General features: G+C 44.6%; 1 protein-coding gene across 3 annotated transcripts in view; it reads right to left on the bottom strand.

The window, feature by feature from the left end:
- The window catches only part of SYNE2 (spectrin repeat containing nuclear envelope protein 2), a 573,116-nt gene extending 557,001 nt beyond the window's left edge, over window positions 1–16,115 (bottom strand). For all 3 annotated transcript variants that reach the window (XM_068254236.1, XM_068254237.1, XM_068254238.1), the window contains exon 1: window positions 15,975–16,115. The gene's annotated coding sequence lies outside the window, so the exon portion shown is untranslated. The remainder of the gene's footprint in view (window positions 1–15,974) is intronic.
- Between the last annotated feature and the right edge of the window lie 3,111 nt (window positions 16,116–19,226).

The raw sequence follows: 19,226 nt of genomic DNA, 5'->3' as shown, positions 1-19,226 counted from the left end.
CCTCTCCACAAGAACACAGCCCCATATAGATTATATTATCAACCATGAGGTATATATCATTCAGGGCTGTGGAGTCGGTACAAAAATCACCCGACTCCAACTCCTCAGTTTATGAAACTACAGACGCCGACTCCAACTCCGGGTACCCATAATGGCTCCGACTCCTTAGTTTAATACCTACCAGGGCTGTGAATTTGGTACAAAAATCATCCGACTCCTCAGTTTATGAAACCACCGACTCCGACTCCAGGTACCCAATATTGCTCCGACTCTACAGCCCTGATATCATTATATGCAGCTGCTAGAATATAGTAGTGAATAAGCCCCCAAGGTGCTTATGTATTGAGCTCCCTTAAGGTGAAGAACCCAGGTTCTAAGAGTATTGGTCAGTATAAAGTGCAAGTGGGGTACATAGGGTCCCAAGAGGACCAAAAAGTGCAATAGAATCAATGCAAAATAGTGCAAAATACATACAATCAACATATCCAAACCATGCATGCAATTATATGAGGAGAACTGGATCCATCCGCCATCTGCTGCTTGGTCTGGGTATAGTATTGTTTTCCTCTGCTCACACCCTCCCATTCCCTGGAATCATACTTGCCCATAGTCACAGCACTTTTCCACTCATTATGAAGCAATATATAGTAGATAATGCAATACGATTATAAAAGCATCATAAATTGCTTTTTGAACCACCAGAAAATAATTTTTCACAGCACTTTTTCAGCAACTTTTGGGTACTTTATTAATTGTAAAATGCCTAAAAGTTATTTTAACCACTTCACCACTGAGGGGTTTTACCCCCTGAGCACCAGAGCAATTTTCACCTTTCAGCGCTCCTTCCATTCATTCGTCTATAACTTTATTATTACTTATCGCAATGAAATGAACTATATCTTGTTTTTTTCGCCACCAATTAGGCTTTCTTTAGGTGGGACATTATGCCAAGAATTATTTTTTTCTAAATGTGTTTTAATGGGAAAATAGGAAAAATGTGGGGAAAAAAATAATTATTTTTCAGTTTTCGGCCATTATAGTTTTTAAATAATGCATGCTACTGTAATTAAAACCCATGAAACGTATTTGCCCTTTTGTCCCGGTTATAAAACCATTTAAATTATATCCCTATCACAATGTTTGGCGCCAATATTTTATTTGGAAATAAAGGTGCATTTTTTTCAGTTTTGCGTCCATCCCTAATTACAAGCCCATAGTTTATAAAGTAACAGTGTTATACCCTCTTGACATAAATATTTAAAAAGTTCAGTCCCTAAGGTAACTATTTATGTATTTTTTTTAATTGTAAATTTTTTAATTTTTTTTTAATTACAAAAAAAAAAAAAAAATGGGGAGTGTGGGAGGTAATGAGTTAATTTTATGTGTAAAAGTCATTTATTTGTATGTGAAAAATGTGTAGGGTGTAGTTTACTATTTGGCCACAAGATGGCCACAGTAACTTTTTGTTTTAATGCGACCTCCAAGCTTCCTTCCGGAAGCTTGGAGGAAGAATAAGGAGGCTGGACACGTGAGTTTTTTCTCACAATGATCGCGCTGCCCATAGGAGAGCAGCTGATCATTGCGGGGCTTAGATCAACGAACGGGAATTGATTTTCCCGTTCATTGATCTCTGGGCGAGCGGGCGGCGGTGGTTTTACTAGCGGCGGGCGGCGTGTTTACGAGCGGGAGCGCGGGCAGCGTCGGGAATGCGGAAAGTACGTGTTTCTCCGTCCCTGGTTTTTAAAGGATGGAAAAAGGGGCGGAGAAATACGTACGCGCGGGGGTAAAGTGGTTAAAGAGAATGTGAAAATTATCTCCTAGGAGATAATTCAGAAGAAAATAATTGCATATGGGCCCTGATCTCCCAGAATGCTTTGGGAGGAGAACTCCGCATAAGCTCCGCATTGGCTGATCACTCCTTCCCCGCCGCCGGTCCAGGTCTAATTACGCGTGTGACGCAGCTGAGTGGCCATGGCCACACGCGTGCACGCTCCCGCTCGCATCTCCGGGAGCTTACTGTGCAGGCGCAGTGCAAGAAAACCTTGTACTGCGCCAGCGCAGTAAGCTCCTGAGACGGGAGAGCGCATTATTCGTCTTGTTAAACGAATAATTGCCCGGTGCCGGCGGCGGGGAACGAGTCACATTACAGCCACAGGAGGCTGATAGAAACCCCAGGTAAATGTCTCTTTATGTTTATTACGGCACTCCACAGAACCCCTTTAAACACCTACCAGACAAAAAATTGCCAAGCATGCATTACCAATCATTACATCTGTACAAGCATTTAACTTGCCAAAGACTTTTTTATTTAAATTACAGCTCACGTTAAAGAGGACCTGTACCCCAGGATTAAACTTCATCCTAATCAGTAGCTGATACCCCCTTTCCCAGGAGAAATCTTTTCCTTTTCTCAAATAGATCATCAGAGGGGGTCTGTAGGGCTGATGGTGAAACCCCTCCCACAGTGTGATGTCATGACCATGGTCCTGACAGTTTGCTGTCTGTGAATCTCGTTGCACTGTGGGAAATAACAGCTTTTTCACACTGCCGATCAAGCAGTATAGCCAAGTTCACACATAAATCTACACATTTCCAATCCAGTAGTGACCTGTGTCAGTTATGTATCCGTTTTCTATCAGTTTTACCTGACTTGACACTTTTTATGTGTGAACACACCCACAGAAATACATACAACACTGATACAAAACTGACAGGACTGGACTGGACCAGAAATGTACAAATTTACATGTGAACATAGCCATAGAAACACAAGCAAAACTGATGCCAACTGCCAAAAACTGACAGGACTGGACACCTATCTCCCTCTGTGCATAAAACTCTCAGTAACGAACAATCCGTACAGTACACCTGACAGCACTAAAGCTGTGATAAATTTCAGAATGTAAATCTAGGAGAAATAAAATGTTACAATGGGCAATCACTGACTAAATAAAAACATTGTAAAAAATAAGCAGTTTTATTCATGATGTTATCTTCACTGCAGTTCCTCTTTAAAAACAGGTACAGACAGTATCTGGAGTTGTTGCACAAGTCTCATAGGCTGCAGACTGAAGCAAATCATTGTGAAACAAATAGGGGAAAGACATGTAAACATTGTGTATTTCCATTCAGAGGAGAGACATGTACCCAGATCAACAGACTAATAACATCTGGCCAGAAGCCCTGCCAAGACTGACATGACGTAACTGCTTCTAAATACTTTCTGGTAAGCACAGCAAGCGCCTGACTCCTCCTCTGCTGCAGACACCAAATATTCACATTCACTGCAATCAAGCTACACCAGCAGCCAAAAGTGTAGTTTATTCCTGCCCCTGGCATGCAGCAAGGTGTGATGTGTGGGCTCTTTTCCTCTCTGAGGGAATAACATGAAGCAACAGATCTATATTCACAGTTGTATTAAACTGCTCATCACCACAGCCCATTGTTCACCTGAACAGCCAATCATAACAGCCGCCTCACTGTCAGCCTTCCATCACAGACCTCCCATTGTCACTCAGCCACTTCAGAGCTGCAAGCCACTGCACTCAGGATGTTTAACCTCCTATCACTTCCAGCTCTTTGTTAACTACTAATGTGGCAGTGTTTATTTAGCAATGTCAATATACTCCTACTGTAACTAGAAATAAGGGCCTTAAAGGGCCACTAACACTATAAACAAGAAGGTACCTAGGTAAATATGAAAGATGGCAGCCCCAGGGTGAACTATGGAACTCCTTCCAAGCTAATCTTGAACCTGCTACCTGAATTAAGTGTGTTTACATGTGTCCCCCAAGCTTGATTAACCTCCTTGCCGGTTATCCCGAGCTCAGCTCGGGGTAACCTGCGCAGGAGGATTTCTCAGACCCCGCTGGGCCGATTTGCATAATTTTAAGCCGCCCCCCCCCCCCCCGTCCAGACCCCTTGCGCAGCCTGGCCAATCAGTGCCAGGCAGCGCTGAGGGGTGGATCGGGATTCCCTCTGACGTCCAGACGTCCATGACGTCGGTGATGTCATCCCGCCCCGTCGCCATGGGGACCGGGGAAGCCCAGCAGGAAATCCCGTTCTGAACGGGATTTCCTGCTTACTCTGATCGCCGAAGGCGATCGGAGTGGGTGGGGGGATGCCGCTTCTGAGCGGCTATCGCAATGCCCACTCCCCAATGCTCCGGCCCCGCCTCTGGTTCACTTCTGGAATTTCAGACTTTAAAGTCTGAAAACCACTGCGCCTGCGTTGCCGTGTCCTCACTCCAGCTGATGGCACCAGGAGCATACTGCGCAGGCCCAGTATGGTCTGTGCCTGCGCCGTGCACTCCTGGAGACATCAGGGGAAGCGAGGACACGGCAACGCAGGCGCAGTGGTTTTCAGAAATTAAAGTCTGAAATTCCAGAAGTGAACCGGAGGCAGGGCCGGAGCATCGGTGAGCGGCTGCGCGGGCACAGGATTCCTGCGGGGGACCATTAGAAGCCCCGGGTAACTTCAACTCATTTTCCCCTGACCCCCCTACAGTGTCCCTTTAGGTGTCTAGATCCCAGCCAAGCACCATTATAAGTATATGGGTGTAACGTCTGGTATAGTAAACTCTGATATAATAGAGCCTCTGCTATAGTAAACCTGTCTACTGGCCCCTTCGGTATTCTGTATCCAGCTATAGTGGGAAGTGGGCAGGCACATGTGTCATACGTCATTCTGAGACCCATGAATCATGGTCGTACGCGGACTGGCAGCCACTTGTAGCCTGTTCACTATCTGCACACTACTGTGGGCCTTTGTGGATTACCTCAGAAGCACCAACCACTAAAACCTATGCTTCCTGTGTAAGCTGCTGCCTGATTATTGAGGGAATTGCCTGTCATCTGTGGCTTGCTTGTGCAGAGCTGCAACGCTGCAGTATCATCCAGGCTGCAGACATGTGGTCAGAGGAGCACACTATTAGTACTGTACCTGCATTAACTGGTGAGACTTATGCTTCCTGTGTAAGCTGTTGTCTGATTACTGAGGGAATTGCCTGTCATCTGTAGCTTGCTTGTGCATGGCTGCACTCTACAGTATCATCCAGGTTGCAAAGAAATGTAGACAAAGGAGCACACTATTGGTACTTGCATTAACTGCTGAGACCTATTCTTCTCATCCAAGCTGTTGCGTGATTATAACATGCAGTTCCCTGCATATTGAGCACTGTGTATTTTGATCTAGGTGCTCGCTTGCTGAAGCATTGAAAAGATTATTGACTGAATTAAGATCCAGTACCATAGTATACTTTATGTGCTTGAGTATGACTATTTCTGATATAGTAAAATTCTGATCTAGCAAACTACTTTTCCCAATCCCTTGAGTTTACTATAAGAAGCTTCTACAGTACATAACTGGGAAGTGCTTTTGTTTAAAACATTCTGGAGTTCTCCTTTAACATATGTGCTGAAAACTACAGTGCTGTACGTCACAGAGCTGTTTATAATGAACTCTTTACACACTATTAACCACTATTACACCACCTGGATTGTTACATTGACTAAACTCATTGAGCATCTGCCAAGTCAGATTACTAGCATATGTGAACCTAACTGGCCAATTCTGATGTCTGTAGGAATGTTAAAGGACCACTATAAATGTAACCACTTAATGACAAGCTGACTTATGAAAACGTCCTGCTAGAGCCTCTTAATGGCTCCAGGACGGTTTTATAAGTCAGACAGTGCTGCTGCCGCTGTGCGCGTGCATGGGCGCGCCCCGCATGTGCATTCCTGTGCACATGCACGTAAAAATAGTGGGGGAAAAAAACACCAAAAAATACACCTTTATTTCCAAATGCTATATTGTCACCATACTGGGGACATAATTAAAATCTTGTGATAACCAGGAAACATAGGCAGAAATGTGTGGGTTTTATGTACAGTAGCAGTGTTTATATTAAAACTATAGGGGATGAAATTGGAGAAATAGTGTCTTTTTTCATTTATTCCTTGTTTTTCCCTTTAAAATGCATAGAAAATAAAGTAATTACTGAAAACAAATATCAACCCCAAAAAGCCCAATTGGTGGTGAAAAAAACAATACATAGATCATTTCATTGTGATCAGTAGCGTTTAAGCTATTGGCAAATGAAAGGGATAAGCACTGAAAGGTGAAAATCGCTCTTGTCCGTTAGGTTGAAAACGCCTTTGGGGTGAAGTGGTTAAAATATATGCAAACACATGCAAATAAGAAGTATGTTTCTTCTGGAGTAAAATGAGCCATAAATTACTTTTCTCCTATTTTTGCTGTCACTTTCAGTAGGTAGTAAAATTCTGACAGAACCAATAGGTTTTGGACTTGCCCATCTACTCACGGGGAGTTCTCAGGGTTGTTTTTATATTTTCAAAAACACTTAGTGAATTGCAGTTGCTCCGTCCAACTTCCAAAAAAGTGTGCGGCAAGCAGGAAGGCTGGATAGCATCTTGCTATAAATCCTCTTCAGGAAGTGCCTTCATATATAATGATTATGCTGAGAATGCCCCATGAAGATAAGGAATAGTCCAAAACCTGTTGGTTCAGTCAGATTTCTACTATCTACTGTAAGTGACAGCAACATAGGGGAAAGTAATTTATGGCTCATTTTACTCTGGAAGAAACATACTTATTTATTTGTGTTAACGTGTACTTTACATTTTACAATTTTTTGCAATAGTGGTCCGTTAAGAATATAAAATACATAATATACAATAATATCAACTAGACATTAATAACTTGCATAGAAAAGTTTCACAAGATGATTTAGGTTATAGCTGCTTACTGATAAATCTGTCTCATCAGAGTAGGCTGATAAAGGCTAAACGTGAGGGGCTCTTCATACTCACCCCCTCAAACATGCAGAGACTTTCTTTTCTCAAAATAATCATTAGTGATGATTTCAGGTGACAGTCTATAGCATGTACAGGGGTCCCTGGATTTTGGGACCTCCTCTTCAGCAGTACTCCAAGCTGGATATACAATCACATGACCCACTGATGCTCACAAAGAGATGCCTCCAGCGTATCCTCCCCCTTCATGCATTAAGGCTCCTGTTAATTATGAATTAGTTGTGAGCCCATCCCTGTACAGAAGTGTATGGACGCGTATTGTAACAGATACGCTTAAAGAGGAACTGTAACGCCAAAACGGCCCCTGGGGGGTACTCACCTCGGGTGGGGGAAGCCTCAGGATCCTAATGAGGCTTCCCACGCCGTCCTGCGTCCCTCGGGGGTCTCGCTGTAGCCCTCCGTGCAGTCCGGGCAGCGGTGACGTCATTATTTACCTTCCTGGCTCCTGCGCAGGCGCTCTGATGCCTCTCGGCGCCGAAGTAGGCGGAAATACCCGATCGCCGTCGGGTCTGCTCTACTGCGCAGGCGCAAGTTTCCGGCGCCTGTGCAGTAGAGCGGACCCGACGGAGATCGGGTATTTCCGTCTATTTCCGTGCCGAAAGTCGCCACAGCGCCCCCGCTGGAGCCAGCAAAGGTAAATATTGAAATGACAGTCGGCACAGTCGCCGGCTGTTCGGAGGGCTGCGGCGAGACCCCCGTGGGACAGAGGACGGCGTGGGAAGCCTCATTAGGATCCGGAGGCTTCCCCCACCCGAGGTGAGTACCCCCCAGGGGAGGTTTTTGTTGTTACAGAGTCTCTTTAAGGGCATGCGCTGCCGCCAACATTTTTTTAAAATCCCTGCATCACCATAGACATGACTTCCGGTCTGCCGCACGTCGACGCAGATATGCACGATTGCGTCATTTTGGAAGCGAGTCAGATTGAGGACTTCCGGCGCACTGCACTGAGGGTAATGTGAAAGCACCCATAGACTTTCATTGCCCTGCGTTAGCAGTGTGTTATATTGCCGTGAGACACTGTGCCAGTGTGAAAGGGCCCTGAGGGTTTTGTCCATGTTTCTAGTAATATTGCCTATGATAGCTTTTTGGACCATGTAAGGGGTGGGTGTGGTCTTCTGGCCATTCTTCAAAGCTTAAAGTCATAATTCAGACACATCGGACACAGTAAATGAGGCACTGCAATAACTGCAAATTGCACTCATCACCCATCTTAGCCCGTTACACACGTACTGTAGAGCTGCCAGGTCATTCCTGTCACACCTGACACACAGGAGTGACACAGCTTCCTGTGACCAGCAGAGCTCAGTCAGTGGCCATTCCTGTGTGTAATCACTCCCCCAATACCTAAGCAGTTACTGTGTCAAGATTTAAAGCCCCACTCCTCATACAGATATCTTCCTAGTCCTTTGCATCTGCAAAGTGTCTATTCACTGGCTGTGCTTTTTTACTAAAAAAAATAAAAAATAAAAATCTGTAATGAAAAATTGTGATTAGCTGATCCCAAATAAATCACTTTTAGATTCCTTAAGGGCCCTCTCATACGGGCAGCTGACAAGCGGTGAGGTCACCACCTGTCAGCATCCGTCACTGGCGCCACCCCTCCCCCACACACACACACACACACACACACACACACACACACACACACACACACACACACACACACACACACACACACACACACACACACACACACACACACACACACACACACACACACACACACACACACACACACACACACACAGGGCTCGATTCACAAAGCGGTGATAACCCAGTTAAAGACTTTAGGCGTGATAACCATTTTTATCATGCCTAAACTCAGTTTAGGCATGATAAGTTTAGGCATGATAAGTTTAGATCGCGCGCAAAGTCCCGCACGCAAAACAGCGCCATTAACCCTCCTGGCGGTTTGCTAAAAAAAAAATCGCCAGGGGGCAGCAAATCTTTTTTTTTTTTTTTATTTTTTTTTTTCATGTAGCGAGACAAAGTCTCGCTACATGATAGCCGCTGCTCAGCGGCATCCCCCCAGCCCCTCCGATCGCCGCCGGCGATCGGCGATCAGGAGATCCCGTTCAAAGAACGGGATCTCCTGGAGGGCTTCCCCCGTCGCCATGGCGACGGGGCGGGATGACGTCACCGACGTCAACGACGTCGTGACGTCATAGGGGATTCCGATCCACCCCATAGAGCTGCCTGGCACTGATTGGCCAGGCAGCGCACGGGGTCTGGGGGGGGGCGGCTGCGGCGCGACGGATCGGCGGGTAGCGGCGGCGATCGGGCACTGCACGCAGCTAGCAAAGTGCTAGCTGCGTGCAGCAAAAAAAAAATTATGCAAATCGGCCCAGCGGGGCCTGAGCGGTGCCTTCCGGCGGCATAGCCCGAACTCAGTTCGGGCTTACCGCCAGGAAGGTTAAACTCTATGCAAAGTGCACCAGACTTTGCTAGCGCAAAACTTTTGATCAGCTGTGCACTGCGGTGCTAACCCAGTTGGTGCTTAAACTTATCACGCCTAAAAACTTATCACACCTAAACTTATCACACCTAAAAACTTATCATGCCTAAACAGAGTTTAGGTGTGATAAAGGGATTTTCACTAGCGTGCTAACTGTTAGCACCGCTTTGTGAATCAGGCCCCCAGAGTGAGATCTGAGCGCTACCGCAGCCACGCTCAGACTCGACATGCCATGCTCCTCCGCCGCCCAGTAATGCCATCGCATGACACTCGTGGTGTTACAACCTCTTCAATTAAATTGCACCCGAATTGCACTGGTGGGTGGTAAACGAGAAGCTGAACTGCTTGGCAACACGCAGTTCAGCCGCCAGTCTGAAAGAGGCCTTACATCTGCATTGCAAGTGGGCGTTGCGTTAGTCCATTTTACTGCAGGGTGACGCAACAGCAATGCAAGTCGATGGGGCACTTACCTCATCGCTCCGGAAGTTTCCGAATCACTGCCAAGCTGACACAAAGGGCTCGATTCACAAAGCGGTGATAACCCAGTTAAAGACTTTAGGCGTGATAACCATTTTTATCATGCCTAAACTCAGTTTAGGCATGATAAGTTTAGGCATGATAAGTTTAGGCATGCTAAGTTTAGATAAGTTTAGATCGCTTGCAAAGTCCCGCACGCAAAGCAGCGCCATTAAATTCTATGCAAAGTGCACCAGACTTTGCTACCGCAAAACTTTTGATCAGCTGTGCACTGCGGTTCTAACCCAGTTGGTGCTTAAACTTATCATGCCTAAAAACTTATCACACCTAAACTTATCACACCTAAACTTATCATGCCTAAACAGAGTTTAGGCATGATAAAGGGCTTTTCACCACGGTGCTAACTGTTAGCACCGCTTTGTGAATCAGGCCCCAAGTCAGCAGCACGTATGACTTCCGCAGCAACACAGCAGCAGCGGAAGCCATCGGAGTCAGTGATCGACGCAGTGGGGTGCATCGTGGCGCGCAAGCACTGACTGGCAGGAATCCCAGTGACTTACTACCTGCCCAGCAAGGAAGAAGTGCCTCGCTGACCTGAGGGAGGCACTATGCATATGACCCTGTCGCAGGGTCATATCTTTGTCAATTTTTGCGCTGCGTGGGATGCGGCAGGAGAATCACATCCATGCCGCAATGCAAATTTTAAAAAGTGTAAAACCGGCCGCAAACTTTCTGATCAGAAGTTGCTTCAGCAACCACTTCCTGTGTAGTAGACACCCAGAGCTGTAAGTTGCGATTTTCTCAGAAAGTCCTGTCCCTGCCCGACCCCTTTGAAGCATGCAGCTAATCTTGTCAGCTCTGACAAAAATGCCAGAAACACCTGATCTGCTGTATGCTTGCATGCTGCATGTCTATGGCTGAAAGTATTATGGGCAGAGGACCAGCAGGATAGCCAGGCAACTGGTATTGCTTAAAGGGAACCTGAAACAAGTAAAATTATTTAAAATAAACACATTATGTATCTGCAAATGAATATTACATACTAACCTCACCATCAGTTCCACTCAGAAACTCACCATTTTCTTCTTACAGTGATTCCTTCCACTTCTGACAATATTTTGTCAGAACTGAAATATACCAGTTGCTGTCAGTTATATATCAGCAGCTGTCAGTTACAACTGAATGTGCAAGGTAATGTTCATGTTTCCCTATGGCTCAAGTAGGTGATATCATATTACAGTTTAACAGTGTGCTGACCGGGAAGCTGTTATGGGGTAATGGCCATTTTTAAAATGGAGGACGGAGAATCCCATTGATCACAGTGGACAAAGGCAGGAGAGGAGAAAGAGATTGAGGAGTAGACTACACAGGAGGTAAGTATGACCTGTGTATGGTTATTTTGACTTTTTATTTTCAGTTCAGGTTCTCTTTAAAAGGAAATAAATAAGGCAGCCTCCATATACAGTACCTCCTGCTACAGTTATCCTTTAAATCCCTGGTTCACCCTTCTGGATTTTTAATTGTTAGCAAAGGTGTATAGGGGATTATGTTATTACTCATTCAATTTTCTTATTTGATGCAGCCACTTCGGGAAAATTCCTTTCGGAAAAGTCACCAACATGACCCAGTGATCTGTGCACAATGTATAGCAGGGCTGTGGAGTCGGAGTCGAGGAGTCAGAGCAATTTTGGGTACTTGGAATCAGAGTCAGTGGTTTCATTAAGCTGAGGAGTCGGGAGTCGGATGATTTTTGTAGCAACTCCACAGCCCTGGTAAGTATTAGACGACAGGTGGCCACTAACTGTCCAATTTCTGGCAAAAAATCGTTTGAGCGATCAGAAATTCTGATCGAATTGGTTGTATATAATCTCCGTTGATGGGCGCAATTGATTACAAACGATTATAAAAATAGTCGTCCGATTGGATTTTTGCCAAAATAAAATTTGGATTTTCTTTTTGGTTGTGTTGGATAGGAAGCAAAAATTGGTTCGTTGATGGTGTAATGAACAATTTTTCTTCCCATCGGAATTTTCTGATTGCTCAAACGACTTTTCACTGGAAATTGGATCATTAGTGGCCCCCTTAAGGAGTCGGAGTGTTGGAGTTGGTACCCAGCTTTAGAGTTGGAGGTTTCATAAACTGAGCGGTCAGAGTTGGAGATGATTTTTGTACCGACTCCGCAGCCCTGATGTATAGAGCTGCCAGCCAGGGCTGCCATCAGAATTTTCTGGGCCCCATACTTGGCAAACCTACAGGCCCCCCCCCCCCCCCACGCCAAATAACGATCTGATAGGTAGATTATAGTTTCAGGCGGGAAGTAATGGGCAGATTGTGCGGGGGCAGAGCCACGGTATGTGGGGTAGAGTCAAAGCGGCTTGCCTGTCGCTCATAACACCCTCCCCCCTGCATTGATGCGAGAGGGAGGGTGATGACCAAACAACTGCTGTTATGCCATGATAGAATAATTGCCAGCAGAGGCTCGAGTGGCACTGCCACTGTTTGGACCCCAGACCCTTACAGGGCCCCATACTACTGTCCCTCCTGTCCCCCCCTGATGGCAGCCCTGCTGCCAGCAGAAGGGTAGTTGCTTTCCCCAACACAGAAACCCTCACCTATAAGCGCTGCTTTCTGAGGCAGGAGAGGAGCAGCCCCCCGACCCCTCTACCCCCCCCCCCCCCCATTACTGACTGCATTAGTTCTTGTAATGTTGTTTTGTTTGGTATTCATGCTTGCATCACTCTTTGTACAGCACTGCAGAAGACAATGGCAATATATTATCCCTCATGAATAAAAAGAATTCCTCTCAACATTATCAGAAGCCTCTCTGGCAAGCCACAACATCAGAACCTGTGCTGTAACCAGCTACAGACAGAATTTAGGTGCAAGAAACTACATGTGAAGTCTCCCAGCCGTCCGCCAGATCCCTCCCCAGCACGCTCATGTATAATGCAGCTAAACTTGCCAGGAATGCTCCTGAGAAAGTTTCTTAGCTCCTCCCCCTGCCTCCAGATAGGTGGAAAGATACTTTGGGTGTATGGCGCCCTGTACAATGTGGGAAAATACCATATTGCTCAGATATGTACAGCTACACAATGCCACCCTCAGCCGTACAGACACACATGCCAGATATAATATATTGCCCAGCTATAGAGGGACATACCAATTATATATTGCCCAGCTTATATCTCCAGAGACATACAGCAGCTATACAGTATAATGCCCAGCTATCCAGAGTCATGTACCATATATAAAGTGCCCTCTACAAAGACCTGGCCCAGTTATACAACTTCCAGCAATCCACATATATCTGCAGTATAATACACAGCTACACACAGATGTCTACCAGTTCTAAAATGCCCATGCCCAGAGATACCAAGATATACAGACACAAGTACCAGCTATATGATGCCCACATATACAGAGATATGTATGAGCTACAGTATATGATGCCCAGGTATACAGATACATGTACCAACTATACGATGCCCAGGTATACAGACACCTGTACCAGCTATATGATGCCCAGGTATACAGACACCTGTACCAGCTATATGATGCCCAGGTATACAGACACCTGTACCAGCTATATGATGCCCAGGTATACAGAGACATGTACCAGCTATATGATGCCCAGGTATACAGACACCTGTACAAGCTATATGATGCCCAGGTATACATAAACTTGTACCAGCTATATGATGCCCAGGTATACAGAGACATGTACCAGCTACATGATGCCCAGGTATACATAGACACGTACCAGCTATATGATGTCCAGGTATACAGAGATATTTACCAGCTATATGATGCCCAGGTATACAGAGATATTTACCAGCTATATGATACCTAAGTATACAGAGACATGTACCAGCTATATGATGCCCAGGTATACAGAGACATGTACCAGCTATATGATGCCCAGGTATACAGAGACATGAGCCAGCTATATGATGCCCAGGTATACAGAGACATGTACCAGCTATATGATGCCCAGGTATACAGACACCTGTACCAGCTATATGATGCCCAGGTATACAGAGACATGTGCCAGCTATATGATGCCCAGGTATACAGACACCTGTACCAGCTATATGATGCCCAGGTATACAGACACCTGTACCAGCTATATGATGCCCAGGTATACAGACACCTGTACCAGCTATATGATGCCCAGGTATACAGAGACATGTACCAGCTATATGATGCCCAGGTATACAGACACCTGTACCAGCTATATGATGCCCAGGTATACATAAACTTGTACCAGCTATATGATGCCCAGGTATACAGAGACATGTACCAGCTACATGATGCCCAGGTATACATAGACATGTACCAGCTATATGATGTCCAGGTATACAGAGATATTTACCAGCTATATGATGCCCAGGTATACAGAGATATTTACCAGCTATATGATGCCTAAGTATACAGAGACATGTACCAGCTATATGATGCCCAGGTATACAGAGACATGTACCAGCTATATGATGCCCAGGTATACAGAGACATGTGCCAGCTATATGATGTCCAGGTATACAGAGACATGTACCAGCTATATGATGCCTAAGTATACAGAGACATGTACCAGCTATATGATGCCCAGGTATACAGAGACATGTACCAGCTATATGATGCCCAGGTATACAGAGACATGTACCAGCTATATGATGTCCAGGTATACAGAGATATTTACCAGCTATATGATGCCCAGGTATACAGAGATATTTACCAGCTATATGATGCCTAAGTATACAGAGACATGTACCAGCTATATGATGCCCAGGTATACAGAGACATGTACCAGCTATATGATGCCCAGGTATACACAGACACGTACCAGCTACATGATGCCCAGGTATACAGAGACTTGTACCAGCTATATGATGCCTAAGTATACAGAGACATGTATTAGCTATATGATGCCCAGGTATACACAGACATGTACCAGCTATATGATGCCTAAGTATACAGAGACATGTACCAGCTATATGATGCCCAGGTGTACAGAGACATGTACCAGCTATATGATGCCTAGGTATACAGAGACATGTACCAGCTATATGATGCCCAGGTATACATAGACATGTACCAGCTATATGATGCCCAGGTATACAGAGACATGTACCAGCTATATGATGCCCAGGTATACAGAGACATGTACCAGCTACATGATGCTCGGGTATACACAGACATGTACCAGCTATATGATGCCTAAGTATACAGAGACATGTACCAGCTATTTGATGCCTAAGTATACAGAGACATGTACCAGCTATATGATGCCCAGGTATACATAGACATGTACCAGTTACATGATGCCCAGGTATACAGAGACATGTGCCAGCTATATGATGCCCAGGTATACAGAGACATGTACCAGCTATATGATGCCCATGTGTACAGAGACATGTACCAGCTATATGATGCCCAGGTATACAGAGACATGTACCAGCTACATGATGCTCAGGTATACACAGACATGTACCAGTTACATGATGCCCAGGTATACAGAGACATGTGCCAGCTACATGATGCCCATGTGTACAGAGACATGTACCAGCTACATGATGCCCATGTGTACAGAGACATGTACCAGCTATATGATGCCCAGGTATAGAGAGAAATGCAGCAGGTATATGATGCTCAGGTGTAAAGAGACATGTAACAACTATATGAAGCCCGGGTATATATAGACATGTTGTACCAGTGACATTATACCCAGGTATACAGAGACATGTACCAGCTATATGATTCCCAAGTGTACAGAGACATGCACCAGATATATAATGCCCAGAAATACATAATGCCCAGTTACACAGAGACATGTAACAGCTATATAAGGCCCAGGCATAGACTAACATGTACCAGCTATAAAATGCCCTCTGTACACAGACTTGCTCCATATATACAGAGACACACATAGTTGTATGCCTACTATACACAGCCATGTGCAGTTATACACTGCTCTCCATACACAGTTGTGCAGCTATAATATACACACACGACTGACAGTATACACATGATATATAAATACATAATGCCCTCCATACACAGACATATAACAGCTATATAATGCAGACATGTGAGGCTAGATACATGCAGGGCACCAGGTATACACATTCTCATGTGCCATGATGTAGACTACAGTATATCAGACGTGAGGCTAGATAATGCCCACCTATCCGGAGCCAATCAAGACTTACACTGTGTGCAGAGCTGCCGCTGGGGGGCGCGACTCCCGGGACCCCCGATCCCCCCACTATCCAGCACAATCCGGTGAGATTTCACACTTCCCTCCTAAAAGTTCTCCTTGTTTCTCGCAGCTCCTCGCAGGTCTCCTCCCTCCCGTCTGTCTCTTCCTAATGTTCTCCCTCCCTGATGATGCTCAGCAGCCGCAACTCGTGTCTCCCTCATCCCCCACCCTTTCCTAATATTACCACTCCCTCCCCTCTGTGTATTCCCTTCCACTGCCGCCTCCCAGCATGTCAGCTCAGCCTTCCCACCCACATAGCCCCTGCTCCTCGCTGTATCTCCTTACTGGGCAATGCCTGGGAGCGGTGCCGGGGCGCCCTCTGGTGGCGGTGCCGGGACTCCACATCCTCAGCTGCGCCATTGGTTTGCTGTTCTGCTTCAAAGTTACAAGTAAAGGAGAACTCCATGAACTGTCACACTGGATTGGGGGGATTTATTAGGGAAAACATTTGTAAATTATGCTTTTAAAAAAAAAAAGTCTTTCAAAGTTATTTCCTCCTCAGCCAATTTAGTCACTCATCTCAGACCATTACTCAACTTGTACTATAGCTTTAGCTTTAGCTTTAGGAATACCGCGTTCAGAATGTCTTTAAAACAACATGATTGCCTGAACTCTTCCTGGTTAGGGTCTCATGGTATATATTCAAGATTATGCCCCACCCACTATATGTAGTTACCACAGAGACTTTTAATCACTTCACCTCCTGTCAAGAACCATTTTTCTGTATGAACATTCCTACCATTTATTTGGCTATAACTTGATCAAAGCTTATCACACCAAAATGATCTATATCTTGATTTTTTTGCCAGAAGTAAGGCTTTTTGTGGGAGATACTTGTTTTCAATAACTATTTTATTTTCTAGGCATTGTACAGGAAAAAAAATAAGGAAAAAAAAAAGAAAAGAAAAAAAAAAACTATCCAATTCAATCCCCTATAGTTTTGTTTAAAATAAACAATGTTACTGTAAATAAAACCACCCATTTTATTTGTCTCAGTTATTGCAACATTTAAATTATGTCCCTAGTACAGTGTATGACGACAATTTATAATTTGGAATAAAGGTGTCTTTTTTCTGCTTTGTAACAGTAATATACCTTCATTGCATAGATATTAAAAAAAGCTCAGACCCTAAGGTAACTATTTATGTATTTATTTTTTAACTGTCACCTTTTTGGCAAGTGTCCATGTTTTGTAGCTGGGGGGAGGGGGGAATACGTTTTTAATGATTTAAAAAAAAATGTGTATGTGTATATATATATATATATATATATATATATATATATATGTATTTATATAGCGCTGACGTCTTCCACATCGCTGTACAGAGTATATAGTCTTGTCATGAACTGTCCCTTGGAGGAGCTCACAATCTAATTCCTACCATAGTCATGTGTCTATGCATGTATTGTGTAGTGCATGTGTCATAGTCTAGGGCCAATTTAGGGGAAGCCAATTAACTTATCTGTATGTTTTGCGGATGTGGGAGGAAACTGGAGTGCCCGGAGGAAACCCACGCAGACACTGGGAGAACAAACAAACTCCTTGCAGATGTTGACCTGGCTGGGATTTGAACAGGGGACCCAGCGCTGCAAGGCAAGAGCGCTAACCACTATGCCCCCGTGCTGCCCAATATATGTGTGTATATATATATATATATATATATATATATATATATATATATATATATATTTCTACTAAAAAATGTGTTTGATTGACAGAAAGCTTTATTCCCATCCTTTAAATTGATATATTACTCATTGTAACATGTTAATATGAAGGAAAATGAACCAGAATAGAAAGGACCAGTGTGGTTTGAATTATAAAACAACATATTTTTCTTATGAAATCTTTATGGTATGCGTGACTAGGGGTGTGCTGGGGGTGTGATCAGGGGTGTGGCAGGGGCGTGGCTTAAATGTCCCTCTTTCTCATCTCAAAAAGTTGGGAGGTATGGTAAGTGACACTCTCTTGATAAAAGGAAATGCCAAGAAAACAAGGAGGGAAAGAAACTGGGATGCAGTGCTTACTAAGGAGTGGATAATTGCTGCACTTAAAGAGAACCTGTACTGAGTAAAAATATTTAAAATAAACACATGAGGTAACTTCAAATGAACATTACAGAGTTACCTTGCCATCTGTTCCACTCAGAAGCTCACCATTTTCTACTTACAGTGATCCCTTCCAGTTCTGACAATATTTTGTCAGGTTTGAAATATATCAGTTGCTGTCAGTAAAATATCAGTTGCTGTCAGTTATAGCTGAGAGGAAAACTGATGTACCAGGTAATGTCCATGTTTCCCTATGGCTCAAGTGGGCCATGTTACAGTTTAACTGTGTGCTGACCAGAAAGCTGTTATGGGTAATGGCCATTTTCAAAATGGAGGACTTTTCCCATGAAAATTCCCTTGATCACAGTGAACAAATAGGACGCGGGACAGGAGAAAGACACCGAGGAGTAGACTACATGGAAGGTAAATATGACTTGTGTATGCTTATTTTGACTTTTAATTTTCAGTTCAGGTTTTCTTTAATGACCAAGAGGACCTTAAACTGAAGAGGATTTTAAAACAAACTGTTTCACTTACTTGGGGCTTCTGCAAGCCCCCAGCAGTCGTCCTGTCCCGCCGCTCCCGCGCTGGTCTTCCACGATCCTCCATTCTCCGCTGCTGCTCCGTTTCTTTCCCCGACTTGTAAGTCTAGGGGCCACAAGCTATTGCAGACTGGAACGCGAGGAAGGATAAGCATGACCACAGACGCGCAGGAGCAGTGGCCCGGCGGCGAAACCGAAAGTGGCTGGTGGCGTGAAAACAGAAGATTGTGGAGGACCGGCGCGGGACAGGACAGCTGCTGGGGGCTTGCAGAAGCCCCAGGTAAGTGAAACAGTTTGTTTCAAAATCCTCTTCAGTTCCACTTTAAGGGCTGTAATATTTTATGCAGTGTAGTCATAAAAGTACCACTATCGCGAAAAAAGTAAACTCCTAGCCTCCTACACACCTTCAAGAACCCTCAAAAATGTTTATAGTGTCTTTTATAGTGTATCAAGTATAGTATGTGAACCTTTTGTCAATGCACCTGTGTCTCAATGCAGGATCTCACTGAGATCCTATCACCAAAGGAATTAATTTGCTCCTATGCCCCTGATCAGCAAGAATACCTACAATTCTAAACCATCCTCTCTCCATTTCCCCCAATCATTCTAGG

The sequence above is a fragment of the Hyperolius riggenbachi genome, chromosome 9, assembly GCF_040937935.1.
Source record: "Hyperolius riggenbachi isolate aHypRig1 chromosome 9, aHypRig1.pri, whole genome shotgun sequence".
In the NCBI taxonomy this organism is placed as follows: domain Eukaryota; kingdom Metazoa; phylum Chordata; class Amphibia; order Anura; family Hyperoliidae; genus Hyperolius; species Hyperolius riggenbachi.
Note: the sequence above shows the minus strand (reverse complement) of the source record. Positions and strands in the feature narration are given on the sequence as shown.